The sequence below is a fragment of the Symphalangus syndactylus genome, chromosome 12 (assembly GCF_028878055.3).
Source record: "Symphalangus syndactylus isolate Jambi chromosome 12, NHGRI_mSymSyn1-v2.1_pri, whole genome shotgun sequence".
Classification (NCBI taxonomy): Eukaryota; Metazoa; Chordata; class Mammalia; order Primates; family Hylobatidae; genus Symphalangus; species Symphalangus syndactylus.
The window spans coordinates 127,752,667-127,770,754 of record NC_072441.2 but is presented as its reverse complement, the minus strand read 5'-3'; the positions used below and the strand labels follow the sequence as shown (position 1 = coordinate 127,770,754).

At 44.9% G+C, this 18,088-nt stretch overlaps 2 long non-coding RNA genes across 2 annotated transcripts in view; both read right to left on the bottom strand.

The window, feature by feature from the left end:
• LOC134734570 (uncharacterized) overlaps nt 1-18,088 on the bottom strand; it is a 247,910-nt gene that overhangs the window by 141,016 nt on the left and 88,806 nt on the right. The gene's annotated exons all lie outside the window — the stretch shown is intronic.
• LOC129468880 (uncharacterized) lies at nt 7,943-16,622 on the bottom strand. Its single transcript, XR_008652855.1, has 4 exons — nt 16,527-16,622; nt 15,801-15,958; nt 8,888-9,017; nt 7,943-8,267 (listed from the first exon to the last, which is right to left on the bottom strand). It is a non-coding gene; the product is annotated as an uncharacterized lncRNA (long non-coding RNA).

Genomic DNA, 18,088 nt, shown 5'->3' with positions numbered 1-18,088 from the left:
CTCCCTCCCTTACCCCATAAGTTTGAAAATGTGTCTGAAGAATATTGAGGAAAGTGAGGCCTTCCTGAGCAAGGACACCAGTCCTGGACAAGGTCAACTGAATTCAGTGTGGAAGGCATAGAAGGTTGGAGCTAAAAGGGACTTTACAGCTATAGTGTGCTGCTCCTGCATCTTATAGATAGGGAACTTGGGCTTAGAAGGGAAAGGAGAAAGGGTAGGTAACACACTTAGTCAATGGCAGAGCTGGACATAGGGACCAAATCTCCTGATTTCCAATCCACTGCTTTTGTCTCACAAATTCTAAAGTTAAACTATTTTAAAGCTAACTCTAGAGATCATCTGGTCAACTTTCTTATACACAGAAGAAGCTAACTTGTCCTAAGCCACATACAAACCCATCTACCTCCCTTCTTCTGCAGGATTCCCATGCCCCGAGAATCATGCAACCTCTGCTGGATTACCCTCAGTGAAAAACATTTCAGTATTACATTTGTGCACCTAATGCTGGTCATTAGGGGATGAAATTGAGATTTGACATTACTTTTCCCTGAAGGAGTTTACAGTCTAGTTGGGGAAAGGAGATAAAATGAAAATAAGAGACATAAATGATAATAATGGGCTGAGCTCAGTGGCTCACGTCTGTAATCCCAACATTTCGGGAGGCCATTGTGGGTGGATCACTTGAGGCCAGGAATTGGAGACCAGCTTGGCAAACATGGTAAAACCACATCTCTACTAAAAATACTAAAATTAGCTGGGTGTGCTAGTGCACACCTGTAATCCCAGCTATTCAGGAGGCTGAAACATGAGAATCACTTGAACCTAGTAGACAGAGATTGCAGTGAGCCGAGATCATACCACTGCACTCCAGCCTGGGCAACAGAGTGAGACCCTGTCTCAAAAAATAAAATAAAAATAAATTATAAAAAGGAACACCCCTTATGCATTGCTCAAACTACTCACAGTTTCTCTAGTGTGCCCTGATCTCTCCTGCATCTGTGCCTTTGCACATGGACACCATTCCCCAATGCAGCTGCTTTGTCAACCTCAACTCATTCTTCAAGACCCTGGAAAACTTTTCCAACCTCTCCCCTGACACACAAAACCATGACTAAGTCTTTCTCTCCTGCATGCCCCACTCTCCTCTACCATCCTTTCTCATAGCATTTATCATACTGAACAGTTACTTTTTTCACTTGTCTGTCTCCCCACCCAGGTAAGCTCCTTAGAATCACCAGTGCCAAGAGCATTTTCTGGCAAAGACTAGAAGTTCAGCAAATAGTAGCTAAGTGGATGAGTATGAAATGGATTTAATGTGGAGTTTCAGCTCACTGGGTTATAAGCCCAGAATAGTTTTATTTTTCCAATAATTGCTACCAATTGTGCTCTGTTGAACCCTCCCTTTTCCTGCTGGGTAGCAGACTGCCTTAACAAACTCAATCTGAGGCCATAACTTTTCAGTCACTTTCAGTTACTAGAACAGTTTCACTGGGTTCTTTAGGATTCAATCCTATTTAGTTATATTTTGTATTTTTATGTTTGATTCAAAGCTCTTCCTACCCAGCCCCTCTTATTCCCTGCCTCCTCCCCTCACCATCCCTAATCCAGTTCCAGCATCTGCTCCCACTCACCTCCTCCCTCTTCCACTGCTCTGGCATTGAGGTGTGAGGAGAGAGACAGGAGGTAGCAGACTTCGGGTGTAACAGCTCACAGTGAGACAGTCCTCTCCTAATTGTACCTTAGCTGCTGACCTGATTTTTTGTCTGTGGGCTCCTTACAGGTGCAGGGGAGACCCCCATAAACTCTACTGATAGGGGCCCTCCCTGACCAGCTTACTATGCAGTACCAATCCCAACTGAGATTTGCCTCATCATTGACTGACACCCACTGTCATAGTCTCTGAAACCCAGTGCCCTGATGCCCCTCACTGTATGAGGTCTCTAATCTCACCCAAACTCTGTAGGGAAGAAAGTCTTTGCCCCTTTTGTCTGGCTAAACCACCACCCTTTTCTCTCTATGCTCTTCCTTTGCTATGGCATAATGAGGCCAGGTAGTTAAATGAAGAAACACGATGTCAGTCTACTTTTCCTTGGGAAAAAAGTTCAATCCTTTGTTTCTCCCAGGGAAATGGGAGAGGAGGTAATAGCTTTTTCTCCCCTTCTAGGGAGAAGAGGTCAGAGTAGGGCTGGTTTTTAAAACCAGGAGCCCCTCAACCAGTCCTGTGAGAAGGTGGGCACCATGACTCTTAGTTTCTTTAAAATGTAAAGACTTTGTGCCTTTTTCTTCCAAGCAGTAAACTTTAGGTGTCAGTTCCTAGTTGGGGGCAGGGGGAATGATCTACTCTGCACTTCACTCTGTCCTTCACACTATTTCCTGGAATTGAGACTAGCACAAGTGAGGTTTTAAAAAGAGTGCTTCTTTGTGGGTAAACAGGGGAAACTTCCTTAAAGCAACAGTCTGAAGTTGAACCTTAAAGATTAGAAAGAATAGAATTGCTGAAGAAAAAAATGTGATCTCAGCACGGGGAAGAGGAAAAGGAATCATCATGACATTGTTCAGGAGATAGCACAGTGTTCAGTGTATAGTAGGCATTCAACAAATAAAATGAATTAAACTGCTCTACCTACAACTGGAAGTTCTTTCTTAAACAAAACAACAACAAAAAAAAGCAGGGACTGTGTAGCTGGACAGAATTAATTCAGACCACCACCCTCCCATTTATTTGGCATGTTCTCTAAGTCTTTTGATCTCTCTGAGCCTTTCTTTCCCCAGACTTTTAAAAAAAGGATAATAAAATCATTTAGAGAATTGCTATGAGCACTAACAAGGTGCATAGCACATTGTAGCTGATAAAATGCCATGTGTCCACCAAATAGGTTTATTTTCCTCCTAGGCACACAGTTGCCTTAAGGAACCAAGAGTCTGAATTCTGGTCAGTAGAATGTGGGCAGAAGTGAGGCATGCCACTTCCAGCCTTGGCCCCTAAACCTCCCATACAATCTGCCGTACTTTTCTCTTGCCCTTATCAATGAGGCTGAAAGTGAAAGAATCCAGGAAGGTAAGGTTAGAAAAGATCTGTTCCTGAGTCACTTGGTCTACCACTGACTATGGTGGTTGAGATATAAACTTTTGTTGTTTAATCCGCTGGGATTTGAAGGTTGTGTGCTCCAGCAGCAAGCACTTTACTTCAACTAATACACACATATAAAGTACTTGGTAAATGTTGGCCATTATTGTTAATCATATTTTTATATCACTCTTTAGTTCACAAGTACTTTTCATTTCTTCACACAATTGATTCTCACAGTGCCCTTGTAAATGAATATGGAGAACAGAGAATACTGCCCCATTTTATAAATGAGGAATCTGAGATCAAAACACACAAGTGAATAGAGGTGCTCACTAGTTACACACAAGAAAGGAAGTCACATGACCAAGACAAAAACCATTATACTTGACTGAAGGCCCCTCTTATTCTGCCTGAATCTGAACAGCTGTTTGCTGGGTCACATTACCAGCTCTAGCCCCGCTGGGATCTTTCCAGTCCACAGAGCAACAGTGCCAGGTAGAAACCCAAATTTCTTAGGGTCAGTGGCAAGACACAAGAAGTTAGTAATTCCCAGCAAGCCTCAAGTACAAGCAGATAGGCTGGATATCAGATACTAAAGTCAGGTGAGGTAACATCATCGATTCAGAAGACCACATGCCACCATGGAAAGAATGAGAGGATGTGGATTCTAGTTGTAGTTCTGCCATTATCTTGCTGAGCAGCCTTGGGCAAGTCACTGTGCCTCTCTGGACTTCAGTTCTGAATCAAAGTCTATAGCACAACATCAGGACTGACAGGTCAGACTTTCCCGGGAGGCCTGGGGCCCTCTTTGTTGCAGAGTGATTAAAGTATCCCACCTCCAGGGGACCTCAGGGTTTCCCCTCAGAGGCCAGCTGAGAGTGGGCCAGCTCCAGTCCCCACCCTCACCCCACTCAGCTTCTCATGCTCCAAAATCCCAGGCAAAAGGCATCTGTCACCAAAACAAGTGGCCCGCCATTCCAGCAGGGAGCAAAAGCTGGGAACAAATGGTGTTTTGTCTAAACAATTGTTTCTAACAGCAATTCATTTTCCAGGATGGCTTTTTTTAAAATTATGTTGGTTCCCTAATTAGGTTGGGACACAAAAATAATTTCCAATGTACAGATAACAAATGCCTCCATCTGAGGGAATCAGCTGCCCTCAAACTGCCAACCCTGGTGAATCACCACCTGCCAGGGATGGAGAAGCCTCAGAACCAGAGACCACAATGTGAGATCCTAAGAGGAGAGGGTAGGCCGGGCGCGGTGGCTCACGCCTGTAATCCCAGCACTTTGGGAGGTTGAGGCGGGCAGACCATGAGGTCAGGAGATCGAGACCATCCTGGCTAACATGGTGAAACCCCACCTCCACTAAAAAAAAAAAAAAAATACAAACAATTAGTCGGGCATGGTGGCAGGTGCCTGTAGTCCCAGCTACTCGGGAGGCTGAGGCAAGAGAATGGCATGAACCCAGGAGGTGGAGCTTGCAGTGAGCCGGGATTGTGCCACTGCACTCCAGCCTGGGTGACAGAGCGAGACTCCGTCTCAAAAAAAAAAAAAAAGAGGAGCAGGTAAAAGGTCACACACAAATTAGAGACCAGAGACAATGCACTCTTGACTCTGAGTGTAATGTCTGGCCAGTAACTGTTACTAATATAAATATTATCATTATTGTCATTACTATTGTTATTATTTTAGAAGCAGACAGAGCTAGGCTTGAATCCTGAGCCTCCACTTACTAGTTATATGCCCCTTTTTAAGTGTCAACTTTTTTATCTGCAAAATGGGTGAATAATTTCCATCATCTCAGGATGATCAAATAAAAAAATATGTAAATTGTTGGGCCCTTAGTAAGCAACTTATCATTCTTAATTAACATTTAAAAATAGGTAGAAAAAGATCCAGAGGAAAAAAATAGCACCGTGGTTAAGGGCACAGATTTAGAGCTGGATTGTAGGGGTGTGAACCCAGTTTATCATTTATTATCTATGTGGCCTTAGGCAAGCTACTTACCCTCTAGCGCCTCAGTTTCCTCATCTTCCAAATGTGGATAACAATGATTATGATAGTGATGATGGTGGTGATAATTCATATGTCATAGGGTTGTATGAGAATAGATGCATACAGTAAGTATTATAAAAGTGCTAGCAGTTATTAATTCCAATTTTGCCTCATTCCCACCAGGTCTTGAACTCAAGTTTCCAGCTATGAGTCCTGAGCTCCTCCTGGCCTCTGACAACAGCTGCCTAGGCCATGGGGGAGAGAGGGGTCCCCCCCACTTTCCACCAACACTGCCTCAGTTCTGTGCCAGACCTAGCTCTGCCATCTCTTGATTGTGTGCCTTGAGCAAGTCCCAAGGCCTCTCTGAGTCTCCTCGCCTCCTCTTTAAAGGGGGTATAATAATTTTTGTCCTTCCACCTTCCAGGCCACAGTGAGAACTTGGTGTGAAAATTCTTTGAACACTGAGCAGGAGTGAGGCAAAATTGGAATTAATAATTGCTAACACTTTTGTAATACTTACTGTATACACCTATTCTCATACAACCCTGTGACATATGAATTATCACCACCAACATCCCTAGCGTAATCATCATTATCATCCACATTTGGAAGATACAGAAACCGAGGTGCTAGAGGGTAAAAAGTGCTAGTGGCAGAAAGTTGGACCTAGGAGCCACGTGAACCAAGAAGATGAGTGAGAACAGATAACACTGCATGGCTAGCTACGAAGGTGGGCAGGAAAAGCAAAGGGTGATAACTTTACCTGAATTGATTTGACCTGTAGGGCCATTAACTTAATGCCTCCCAGTTGGTTAGGAGCAAAGCCAAGCCTGACTGCAGCTACTTGCAGCCTATTGCCTCTGCTGTACAGAAGATTAGAGAGAAGAGAGCAGTTGCCACAGAGGAGGAGGCCAGTCAGGGTCGGGAGTAGGGTGAGATGAGCAAGGTGCCTAGGGCACAAAACTTAAGGAGGCCCTCACCCTCCAGATTGTGCAAGTGCCTCCTTGGTGCTTCACTTGCCTTATCCTAGCCCTGACCCTGAGATGAAAATAGGCCCCATCAGGACCCCTGTATTGAGGTCCTGGTTCTGCTACTTGCCAGACAATTAGGGAACTGGATTTACTTCTTCCCAAAAACAGAGGTGTGCATCCCTACATTCAAGAGTGATGTGAGGACCAGGTGAGAGGTGCTGAGCTCATACAGTAATGGCAGCCTTTAGTGACCTGCTCTGCAGACAAGGAGACATGCTCTCCACCTGCACTCACCAGCCTCTCCTTTACCCCCACTCCATAGCCCAACCTGTGTGTTCACTCCTAGTCTAGGCCCCACACCCCTGCACAGGCTGCTCTTACCTTCTCTCCAGGCCACAGGACCCTCCCCTTCTCATCTCTGGCTGTCCCAGTCTTCTACTTTTCCTTCTCTAACTACCAAGCTCCTCCTTGCATTCCTGCCCCATTAGCTCCACAGGACACACATGAGCTGCTCTCGCCCCAGAACCATTTTCTGTGTGCTGGCCTCAGATCTCCAGCAAGAAGGGTATTATGGACTTAATTGTGTACCCCTAGAATTCATATGTTGAAGCTCTAATCCCCAGTGTGACTTTCTTTATTTGGAAATAGGACCTTTAAGGGGCTAATTAAGGTTAAATGAGGTCATAAGTGTAGGGTCCTAATCCAATAGGACTAGTATCCTTCTAAGAAGAGGTAGAGATGCCAGGAGTGTGCACCCACAGAGAAAAATGCCCCGTGGGGACAAAACCAGAAGGTGCCATCTACAAACCAGGAAGAGAGGCCCTACCAGAAACCAACCCTGATGGCATCTCCTGAACTGTGAGAAAATTAAGTTCTGTGGTTTAAGCCTGTGGTATTCTGTTATGGCAGCCTGAGCAGACTGATTAAAAGGGCCTGTGTCACATTTCACATGTGATCTTGGATGGTCACTTCCTTCCTCCAAGACTCTTTCTGTAGCTGAGAAAAGGAGTTAGCATGGCTAGGTGGTTTTCCACCAGCGAAGTCACAGAAGCTTGAAACAGATGAACTGCACTGCCAGGGAAGGTGTGCTCTGAAGAAGCTATGTATGATGAGGCTAAGGGGCAGGGCCAGTTGTGGGGGTCCTGCTAAGCCACGCAAAGGGCTGTCTCCTTTCTGAGGAGGGCAGAAAGGAGCCATTGGAGAGTTTTGAAGAAGGGAGTGATATGGTTTGTGCTTTAGAAGGGCCACTCTGGCTGCTATGTGGGACCTGGATTGGAAAGGCAGTGAGAAAGGTGACATGGAAAGCCAAACATGGGGTGCTGCAGGAGGAGGGACAGTGTGAATGACATCAGAAGACAGAATGGATGGGATGTGCTTGTCTGGATGGGGGACAGGGAGGTTAGGGATGCTGTGCCCCATTCTCAGGCAGTGGCTGGGTGGGCTGGACCAGGGTAGAGAGGGGCCTATGGATGTGGAGGTACTTTCTACATTGTGGTGCGCAGGGGCCAGCGGGGGGTGCTGTTGTCTACCCTAGCAGCAACAAAATACTAGGTACATGACAAATGCTTGAAAAATATTGGCTCAATAAATAAATATGAAGAAATGAAATGTTAAGGTTACCACCTTAGTCACACTCTTGGTCTAAAATGGAATCTCAGCTCCCAATAATGAAGCTGGCAATCCCTTTAATTACCTCTTTGACCTCTCAACCAGCCATACCCCAGCAGGACCAGAACCAGAACTCAGATCCTCCTACTCAGGGGCCATTTGCTACGGGACTGATGCTTTCCCACTCAATACCTCATTTAATTCCTGCAACAACAGTCTGAGGGAGAGGAGATCAGCCCCATTTTAGAGATGAGGAAACGGGCTCAGAGAGGCTCAGCGGCTGGTTCCAGGCCACCTTCCTTCACTCCATCCCATGGTTTCTTGTTTCCTTGAAGGCTATGAACTCTTCACCTTTGATAGAGAACAAGAACAAATTCCTGGAAGTCCTCTGCTGCACCATTTGGCTGGAAAATATTTCTTTAAAAAGACATGCTGTCATCTTCTCCTTTTTTCTTCATATTTCAGAGTCTTGGGCTACAGCTCTTAATCTGCTGGAAAATATAGCCTACCCATGTATCCTGTCACTCTGATCTGAGGCACAGCTCTCAACCACAAATTATTTCCACTTCTCATTAAGAATATTCATTCATCACATTCTATCCAGGGCCCAGTTATTCCTCCCTGAAACATATAATTAGAATAAAATTAAAAATTCAGAGTGTCAGAATATTCCCTGGCCTGACCCCTTATTGTCACATGGGGAAACTGAGGCCCAGAGAGGAAAAGGGGCCAGCCCAGCGTCACATAGCCACTCCATGAACTTGAACCCCCATCTCCTGACTCCCCCTCCAACTGTCCTCCCACAGTCCTTGCGTACTGTAAATGAAATCAAAAACTACATGCAGGTCACTCTTGCCAATCTGCCGTTTTGTTTGAGATGGATTCTGTGTGGTTTTATTACTGAGTTCTGAGCTGCCCACTGGGCCCTCCCTTCACTCACTTGCTTCTAAAAGAGAAATAACTATGTAGCAGAAACACATGCTAACACGGTGGTGTAAAGACCCCATGGAACAAGAAAAGGTGAGCAGAAAGAGATTTGGGACAGTTGAAAAAAAGGTGGGAGCTAAAGAGCAAAGAAGCAAATGAACCCCTATTTTGAACATCTACTCATCTCAGACACTGTGTTAGAAAAGGTGCATTCATGTTCTTATTTAATCCCCTATGAGGAGATTATTAAGACTCCCATCTTAAAGATGAGCAGATTGAGGCTCAGGGAGATTAAAGTAACTTGTCCAAGGTACCTTGCCAATGGGGTGGAAGGATTCACAGTCTGTTTAACCCCAAGTCCAGTACTCAGTCTGTTACACCTGGCTCTCTCTCATGTACAGATTATGTGCCCTTGGGTAGGTCTTTTCCCTCAAGTGGCCCCATCTGGAAAATGAAACAAGTACAGCTTCATCACTGGAGAAAACCAAGAAAAAATAGAACAGTAAGAGACACTATTAGAAAGAGACAAAGGGAGAACCGAGCCTCTCTGCCAACCAAAGCCATTAACAGCAAACTCTGCTGATCAGAGCAGAGGTGGGTTTGTGTGCGTATCCACTGCCATCCCCACCCTACCCCCCAGGTGTCCACTTTAATATGACTCAACCTCTCCCAGGTTGCTCCTTGGCTCTTTGGAATGTCCTCCCACCAAGGGTAGGGCCTCTGATGGGTTTCCTCTTCCCTGCACTTGGCTCCCAGACTTTTGAGGACTTCCCTCAGTGCCAGCCCAGCAACAGGCTCACAACCTCGCTTCCTGCCAGGGAGGCCAGGACAGGGAAAGGAAAGGAGCAGGGAAGCCTGAGTCCCTTCCAAAATGCCCATCCTGTCCATACTAGGTACTACAATCTCACAGTCATTCAAGTATGTGTGAGGCCCTATGCAGGGACAGAGAAAGACAAAACTGCAAACAAAGAGCATTAACTTAGTTGAGCCTCAGTTGCCTTATCTGTAAAATGGGCACAGTCTTCTTCATTTAATCCACACACAACCTGTGAGGTAAGTGTAATTGTTAACCCCATAAAAGTTCAGCCCAACTCGTAGGAAGTGCTCAGTAAACTAGAACTATTATATTACACAAAAGCACAGTCCCTGCCCTCAAAGAGCTCCCATCTTAGTGAGGAGGGTGTGTACCCAAGTAACAATGTTTGCTACCATTAGATGAACAGCTCCTCTTTTCAGGCACTCAATCTGTGGTATTTCTAACCTTCACAGAATCCTACAAGTCCTAGCATCTTCCATTTGGCACTGAGGAAGCTCAGGCCCCTAAAAACTTGCTTCGGGTCACTCAACTAGGATTCCAAATATTAATACCTCCTCTCAGCCCACTCTGTTACAAAGTAGAAATCAAGAATCTCTGGAGTTGGCATCCAGGCCAAAGTCTGTATTATTCCTCATTAGCTCTTTTGGAGGCCTAGATTGGGACATTAGAAGAAATCAAGCCAGGAGGAAGTCCCAGCCAGCCAGCTAGGGGCTGGCCCAGAACTGTAGAGGCCTCCGAGGCAAGTGGGTAGCCAAGCCAGAGAGTGCCCACTTCATGGAGTTTTTAGAAGGAGCCACTGGGAAGGGCCAAGCTTCCCCGCTACAGAGCCTCCGGGAGGGTCCGGCAAGACCGACAAAGAGGCTGGGGCCATACCCTGGTGGCAGAGAATTAGGCCTCACCGTGACTATGAAGATGCAGAGGAAGGGATGCCCTGTCAACAAGCATCCATAGGACTATCCACTTCAACACTTTGGGGGATACAAGGAAAATGCCTGAACCCCCACCCTCCTGAAGCCTTCACTCCCCTCTGTGGGAGGGGCCCTAAACATAGGAGAAGGGAATAAATTATTCTTCATAACAACACCATGCTGCAAAAGTTATCACAAATCCCAATTTTCAGATGAGGAAACAAGGCTCTGAGAGGGGAAGCAATTTGCTCCAAGTCACACAGATAATGAAGCTAAGCGCCTCTAGTTTTTGCCCCTCTGAGCCACATCACTCATCCCCTCCTTGTCCAGTTTCTCTTGTTCTTATAAGAGGAGAGGAAGGAACATATGGACCTTCACCATGGTGTTCCTATGGGCTGGCTGCATGAGATGCACTTCTAAAGATTTTTAAACATACTGATCCCAGATCCTGCCCATGCAGATTCTGATTCAGATGGTCTGGACAGATCCTATAAATCTGTTCTTTTAAATAGGTGCTGAAATTAATTCCAACTTTCAGTGGGGGCTAAAAGCAAGAAGACTCCCTTGAAATATTCCTCATTTCCTACCTCTAGCCCAAGGCCCAGTGAGTAGCATGAAAAGCAGCTTCTGCACAGCAAAAGAAGCTACCACCAGAGTGAACAGGCAACCTACGGAATGGGAGAAAATTTTTGCAATCTACTCCTCTGACAACTATCCAGAATCTACAAAGAACTCAAACAAATTAACAAGAAAAAATCAAACAACCCCATCAAAAAATGGACAAAGGATATGAACAGACACTTCTCAAAAGAAGGCATTTATGCAGCCAACAGACACATGAAAAAATGCTCATCATCACTGGCCATCAGAGAAATGCAAAGCAAAACCACAATGAGACACCATCTCACACGAGTTAGAATGGCGATCATTAAAAAGTCAGGAAACAACAGGTGCTGGAGAGGATGTGGAGAAATAGGAACACTTTTACACTGTTGGTGGGACTGTAAACTAGTTCAACCATTGTGGAAGACAGTGTGGCAATTCCTCAAGGATCTAGAACTAGAAATACCATTTGACCCAGCCATCCCATTACTGGGTATATACCCAAAGGATTATAAATCATGCTGCAATAAAGACACATGCACACATATGTTTATTGCGGCACTATTCACAATAGCAAAGACTTGGAACAACCCAAATATCCATCAATGATAGACTGGATTAAGAAAATGTGGCACATATACACCATGGAATACTATGCAGCCATAAAAAGGGATGAGTTCACGTCCTTTGTAGGGACATGGATGAAGCTGGAAACCATCATTCTCAGCAAACTATCACAATGATAAAAAACCAAACACCACAAGTTCTCACTCATATGTGGGAATTGAGCCATGAGAACATTTGGACACAGGAAGGGGAACATCACACCCCGGGCCTGTCATGGGGTGGGGGGAGGGGGGAGGGATAGCATTAGGAGATATACCTAATGTAAATGACGAGTTAATGGGTGCAGCACACCAACATGGCACATGTATACATATGTAACAAACCTGCACGTTGTGCACATGTACCCTAGAACTTAAAGTATAATAATAAAAAAAAAGGTCATTTCGCATAGTGTGAGTTGAGAGTGACACTTCATATCTTCCATGCACGGATTTTCTCTACAGTCTATAAGAATTAAGATTCATTTATTCTCTGGCTTACTAATTCTAAGAGACTAAGTTCTATGATTCTGCAATTTTGTTTATTGGTCTGGCTAAGCAGGGGATGGTGTGGACTCTGCAGGTTCCTGCTAAAGAATAAAGAGGAGACAGGCAGAACAAGCCTGGGGGCATTGAAAAAAGGCTTTGCCCACTATGTATCATTTGGCCAGCCTATAGCACAGAAGCTAGCAGAGTGTAAGTGGTCAATGAATACTTCTTAAGTGAATAATGTATTTATCAGAGTTACAAGTTTTGGAAAACCAGCTGAAACTTGGCTAGATTTCAAGAGGAAGGAGGCCAGGCACAGTGGCTCACACCTGTAATCCCAGCACTTTGGGAGGCTGAGGCAGGAGGATCACTTGAGCCCAGGAGTTCAAGACCAGCCTGAGCAACGCAGTGAGATCCTATCTCTACCAAAAAAAAAAAAAGTAAATTTAAAATAAATTTAAAAGGAGAAGAATACTGAAGTATCTCCTATGACTGAGGTGCAGCTGGGCCTCAGAAATGTTAGAAGCCAGGGCCTCAAATGCCCCAGGCCTCTCTTCACTCATCTTGACCTCTTTCTGCATATCAGAATTATTTCATCCATGGCAGAAGTGACATTCCCCCATACGGCACAAAATGAAACCACGTATACCTCCCACGCCTCATACCCAACAACTCCCACCATCAGAAAGACCTAGGACTTTCTTCCCTTCATTCCAGTTTTTAAAATCCCAAGGAAGCCCCTTGATCAACCCAGCTGAGTTAGGAGTGCACCTCTAGCCAAGTGGATGGGATTAGTTAGTGCAGACACTGTTCGTAAAGAAGAAGGAATTGTTATGAGTGAGGCAGTTACTGCTATTGGTGACTACTCCCAAAAAAAAAAAAAAAAAATTAGTATTTCTATTGTATAGCATGGCAAAGTCAATCTTGCATTTTCATATTCTTATTTTTGGTCCTCAAAACAACCATGATTGGGGCAGTAGGAAAGAGATAGTCTTCCTTGTTTGACAGGCGAAAACACTGAGGCTCAAGAAGGTTACATGGGGCATAAGGGCACACAGCTAAGTTCCAGAGCTGGGACTAGACCCAGGTCTTCTGACTCCTACTCATGTATTTGATGAGCAAACGAATAAATGAATAACAATGGTAACAGTTACCATTCAGTGCCGGGCCCTTTACATAAATTATTACACTTAACTCCTACAACTACCCTATAGGTATAGTTTATGGGTGAGGAATTTGAAACTCAGAGTTGTTCTGTGGCTTATTCACATTTAACTCAGAAGGGGCAAAGCTAGGATTGGAGGTATGATGTCTCTCATGTGAAAATCTGAGCCCTTTCTTTTGCTACATTCTGCTGAAAGGCTATAATACCAGCGTCATATGGTTTGGGGAATGCCAGAAGGTCTCTCAGCTCAAAATCTTCTCTCCCATTGGCCAGCTAAAAATGTATGGCATTCCTAATTTCCTGAGCCCAAATCTGCTCTTATTCAAATGCATATGTATACCAGGGCAAGGGCTAACCACTCTAAGTCAGTGGTTCTCCAGGTGTGGTCCCTGGAACAACAGCAACAGCACAGCAGCTGGGAACTTGTTAGAAATGCACATTCTGGCCGGGCATGGTGGCTCACATCTCAGCACTTTGGGAGGCTGAGGTGGGCAGATCACTTGAGGTCAGAAGTTCGAGACCAGCCTGGTCAACATGATGAAACCCCATCGCTACTAAAAATACAAAAATTAGGCAGGCATGATGGCACGCACCTATAATCCCAGCTACTTGGGAGGCTGAGGCACAAGAACAACTTGAACTTGGAGGCGGAGGTTGCAGTGAGCCAAGATTGCACCACTGCACTCCAGCCTGGGTGACAGAGTAAGACTCTGTCTCAAAAGAAAGGAAAAAAAAAAGAAATGCACATTCTATCACATTCTGTGGCTACGATGCAAAAGTCAGAAAATAACTGATGCTGGCAAGGTTGCAGAGTAAAGAAACACTTATACACCGCTGGTGGGAATGTAAATTAGTTCAGCCATTGTGGAAAATAGTCTAGATACTTCTCAAAGAACTTAAAATAGAACTACCCTTCAACCCAGCAATTTCATTATTGGGTATATACCCAAAGGAATAGAATCATTCCACCATAAAGACACATGCATGCATATGTTCATTGCACCACTATTCACAATAGCAAAGACATGGAATCAACCTAAATGCCCATCAACAGGATAAAGAAAATGTGGTACATATATATCATGGAATACTAAGCAGCTATTTTTTAAAAAATGAGATCATGGCCTTTGCAGCAACATGGATGGAGCTGGAGGCCATTATCCTAAGTGAATTAATGCAAGAACAGAAAACCAAGTATTACATGTTCTCACTTATAAGTGGGAGCTAAACATTGAGTACACATGGACACAAAGAAGGGAACAATAGGCACTGGGACCTACTTGAGAGTGAAGGGTAGGAGGAGGGTAAGGATTGAAAAATTATCTATTGGGTATTATGCTGATTACCTGGGTGACAAAATTATCTGTACACCAAACCCCGGCAACATGCAATTTACCCATGTAACAAATCTGTACATGTACATCTTGAAATTAAAATAAAAGGGAAAGAGAAAAAAACAAATGCACGTTCTAGGGCTCCACCCAAGGCCTACTGTTGTAAGCTGAATTATGTCCTCCCCCCCAAATTCACATGTTCAAGTTCTAACCCCAAGTACCTCAGAATGTAACTCTATTTAGAGATAGGGTCTTTAAAAAAATAAAGTAAAATGAGGTCATTAAGGTGGGCCCTAATCCAATATGACTGGTGTCCCTATGAGAAGAGGAGATTGGGACATAGACACACACAGAGGGAAGACCATGTGAAGACACAGGGAGAAGACAGCCATCTACAAGCCAAGGAGAGAGGCCTCAGGAGAAATCAATCCTTTTGAAAGCTCAATCTCAGACTTCTAGTCTCCAGAAATGTAAGGAAATACATTTCTGTGGTTTAAGCCACCCAGTCTGTGGCACTTTGTTATGGAAGCTCTAGGGAACTAATACACTTAACTAAATTAGAAATTCTGGGGCCTAGCAGTTTGTGTTGAAACAAACCCTCTGGGTCATTCTGATGCACACTAGAGAGAACCACCACTCTAACCCATTATCAGACATTTCTACCTCTTTGTTGCTGGGTTGTGTAAATGTAAGCCTGGGCCTAGCTTTGGCTATTGTTCTAGCTTGGTGGGGACAGTCCACCTAGGAGAATGAAGTCATATGCAAAGAGAAGCAAAGATTAAATATATATACAGAGAGAGAGAGAAGGAGTGAGATGAGAGTTCGAGGCCATCGAAAGCCACTCTAGGATGACCCTGGCCAGCTTACTCCAAAGTTTTGATACAAAGTCATCTTTGTCAGTTTTATGTCCATGAATAGAGTATAAGCTCTCAATAGATAGGGCTGGGATTTTTTTCCTTTTATATGCTCCACAGCCCTGAGCACTAGATTCATGGAATAACAGTTGTCTTCTAAGTAATTTGCCCAGTGAACTCTCTGAGAGCCACCCTCCTTTCCATCCCTATGGCCACGGCTGAGTGCTGGCCTCATCAACTCTTGCCTAGATCCTTGTAACAGCCCTTAACTGGTTATCCAACCTCTCTTCCTCACCCTCCCACATCTACCTTGTAGCTGGAATAAGCCAGTTAATCCTCTGGCACTTCCTGACCACATCACTTTCCTGATGAACACCCTTCAGTGGCGCCCCCTCCCCACCACTGCCCTTAGAGTCAAGATCAAGCTCATTGCTCAGAATCAGAGTCCTCACCTTTGGACTGCTGCTTCTCTGGGCTGGTGCATCTCTTAGTCCCAGAACCTGGGGCAGGAGACTGGCTAGCTAGTCATCAAATCCACTTCACTTTCCTTCTGGGAACACATCTAAACTATAGTCTGCAGACTGCCTTGCAGATGTCCATGTGTTAAGTTCTAGCCAGTGAAATGTAAGGGGAAGTGATGAGTGCCACTCTAATTTTGGCCCATAAAAACTTCTTGCATCATCCTGTATGCTTTCTTTCCCCATTTGCGGGCTGGATGTCAGTGCCCAGTGTGACCTTGGAAGCCACATGGACAATGGCAGAGCCTCCGTTAGCCCGTGTTACTGAATAGTGGTAAGGTGCAGAGTACCCTTCCTCCTCCATTGCCACTGATTGAACTTTATGTGAGCGAGAAATTAACATCTATTACACTAAGCTATTGACCTTTTAGAGTTTTAGCTGTTACAGCAGCTGGTGTTAAGTAGAAACCAAGGTCTTGGTTATTCCCGACTCCTTCGGGGACTTCAAAAGAGCTTTGCTATGTCTCTCTGTTCCCTCTGCTTCATCCTCCTCTCCAATGTCAACTACCCTTTAAGTCCAGCTCCAATCTCTCCTCCTTCACAGACACCCCACACTACAGGCTAAAATAGACCCCTCCTCTCTCTGCCCTGTGATATAGTTGGCATTTACTGAGTGCTGATCATGTGCTAGGCTCTGTAGTGAGCCACCACAACCATTACCTCTTCTAATCCTGGCTACTACATGAAGTAGATGCTTCTATTCTCCCCAATTTAGAGACGAAACGCAGAGGATTAAGTCACTTGCCCAAGTTCACATAGCTAGTAAGTGGCAAAGTTAGGATTTCACCTCGGGAAGACTGGCTCCAGAGGCCCCACCCTTCACTGTGACATGACACTGCCTCTACATACCACCACTAATGTTCTCATAACCTCCAAGAATTTCTCCTATGGTGGAATTTTTTCAGTGCAAATTAAATACAGTATGATCCTTTAATTAAAGAGTGCAATTTATACTGAGCAGATCACAGTTAGTTATAACACAGTGGAGGGGAGGAATCTGCTACAGGTGAACTAGAGAAGGAGGTGGTAGGCGCTGAAGAAGGCATGTCCTGATGTCTTTAGGATGCCTCCTTAGAGGGACTCGATGCTTTGTTACTCCAGCAGAGGATGGTCAAGGTGATTGGAGGTCTGAACTAGTGATAGTGCTGGGTGACAGGAGAAAAAAGGCTGTTCCTCTTGAACAAAATCATGAGGAAGTCTAACACTGGATTTGCTCTGTGATGTTCATCTTTTACAACCATACACTTATAGCTGTAAAAGCACCTTTATTATTGACATTCCTGAAGGAAAAATAACATTTTTATGGCGAGTCTGACACTCTCAAACCCCTAACCTCATTTTCCCCATTGAAGCAATTGTCTCTGTAATTCAATTTTTTATAATACAAGATTTCTTAAGAATGCAAACTCCACATCCTAAGAGAGCATAGCATGCAACTGGTATCCTTCACGATGTCTGTCTCCCCCTGATTGAGCTCCCCAAGGGTGAACATAGGTCAGCTCCATAGCTGGGGCCTTAGAAACCAGCACAGAGACCAGTCCAGAGCCTGGCATGGAGCAGGTGCCCAACGGCTGTTTGCTAGGTGCTGCCTCTGCCACCACCTGCCATCCCTCCTGAGAACCCACCCTTTATTTCTCTTCTCTGTCATGTCCTTTGGTAAATGTAACATCTCCAGCTGGTTTAACCTCCCCTGATCTGTCTCCTGCAAACAGCCTGACTCATTGCATACCAGCATTGCCCAGAGCCCTTATTCATGTGAAATCAACACACACCATCTTATGCTGCCACCACTACCATTACAAAACTCTTAGCAGCCCATAGAGAACTGAGTTCAAATCCCACCTCTCCTTGCCACCAAGGAGGCTAGGTGGCAAGCCCTGGATCACACAGTTCCCACAGACCCTAACAGCTCCTTCTGCTTTCATACACAATTAATTTAGCAGACCCCAGAGGCTCCCTCAAGGCAGGAAACAGTACCCTGAGGGGAGGGCAGGTGGCTCTGATGGTGGCCAAGGGTTTGAATAGGCCAGCCAAGTCTACAAACTTAGACACTGTGAACTAGACCTGCTGTTTGCCTCAATTTCTCTCTAAAAGCCCAAGACCACATTAGCCATGGGATGGTGACACTTCTGCTCTGGTGACACCACTGACAGTCCCGCACCAAGAGCTGGAAGCACTGGGCATTACCTTCTATTCACACAGTCGGCGGCTGTGTGACTTTG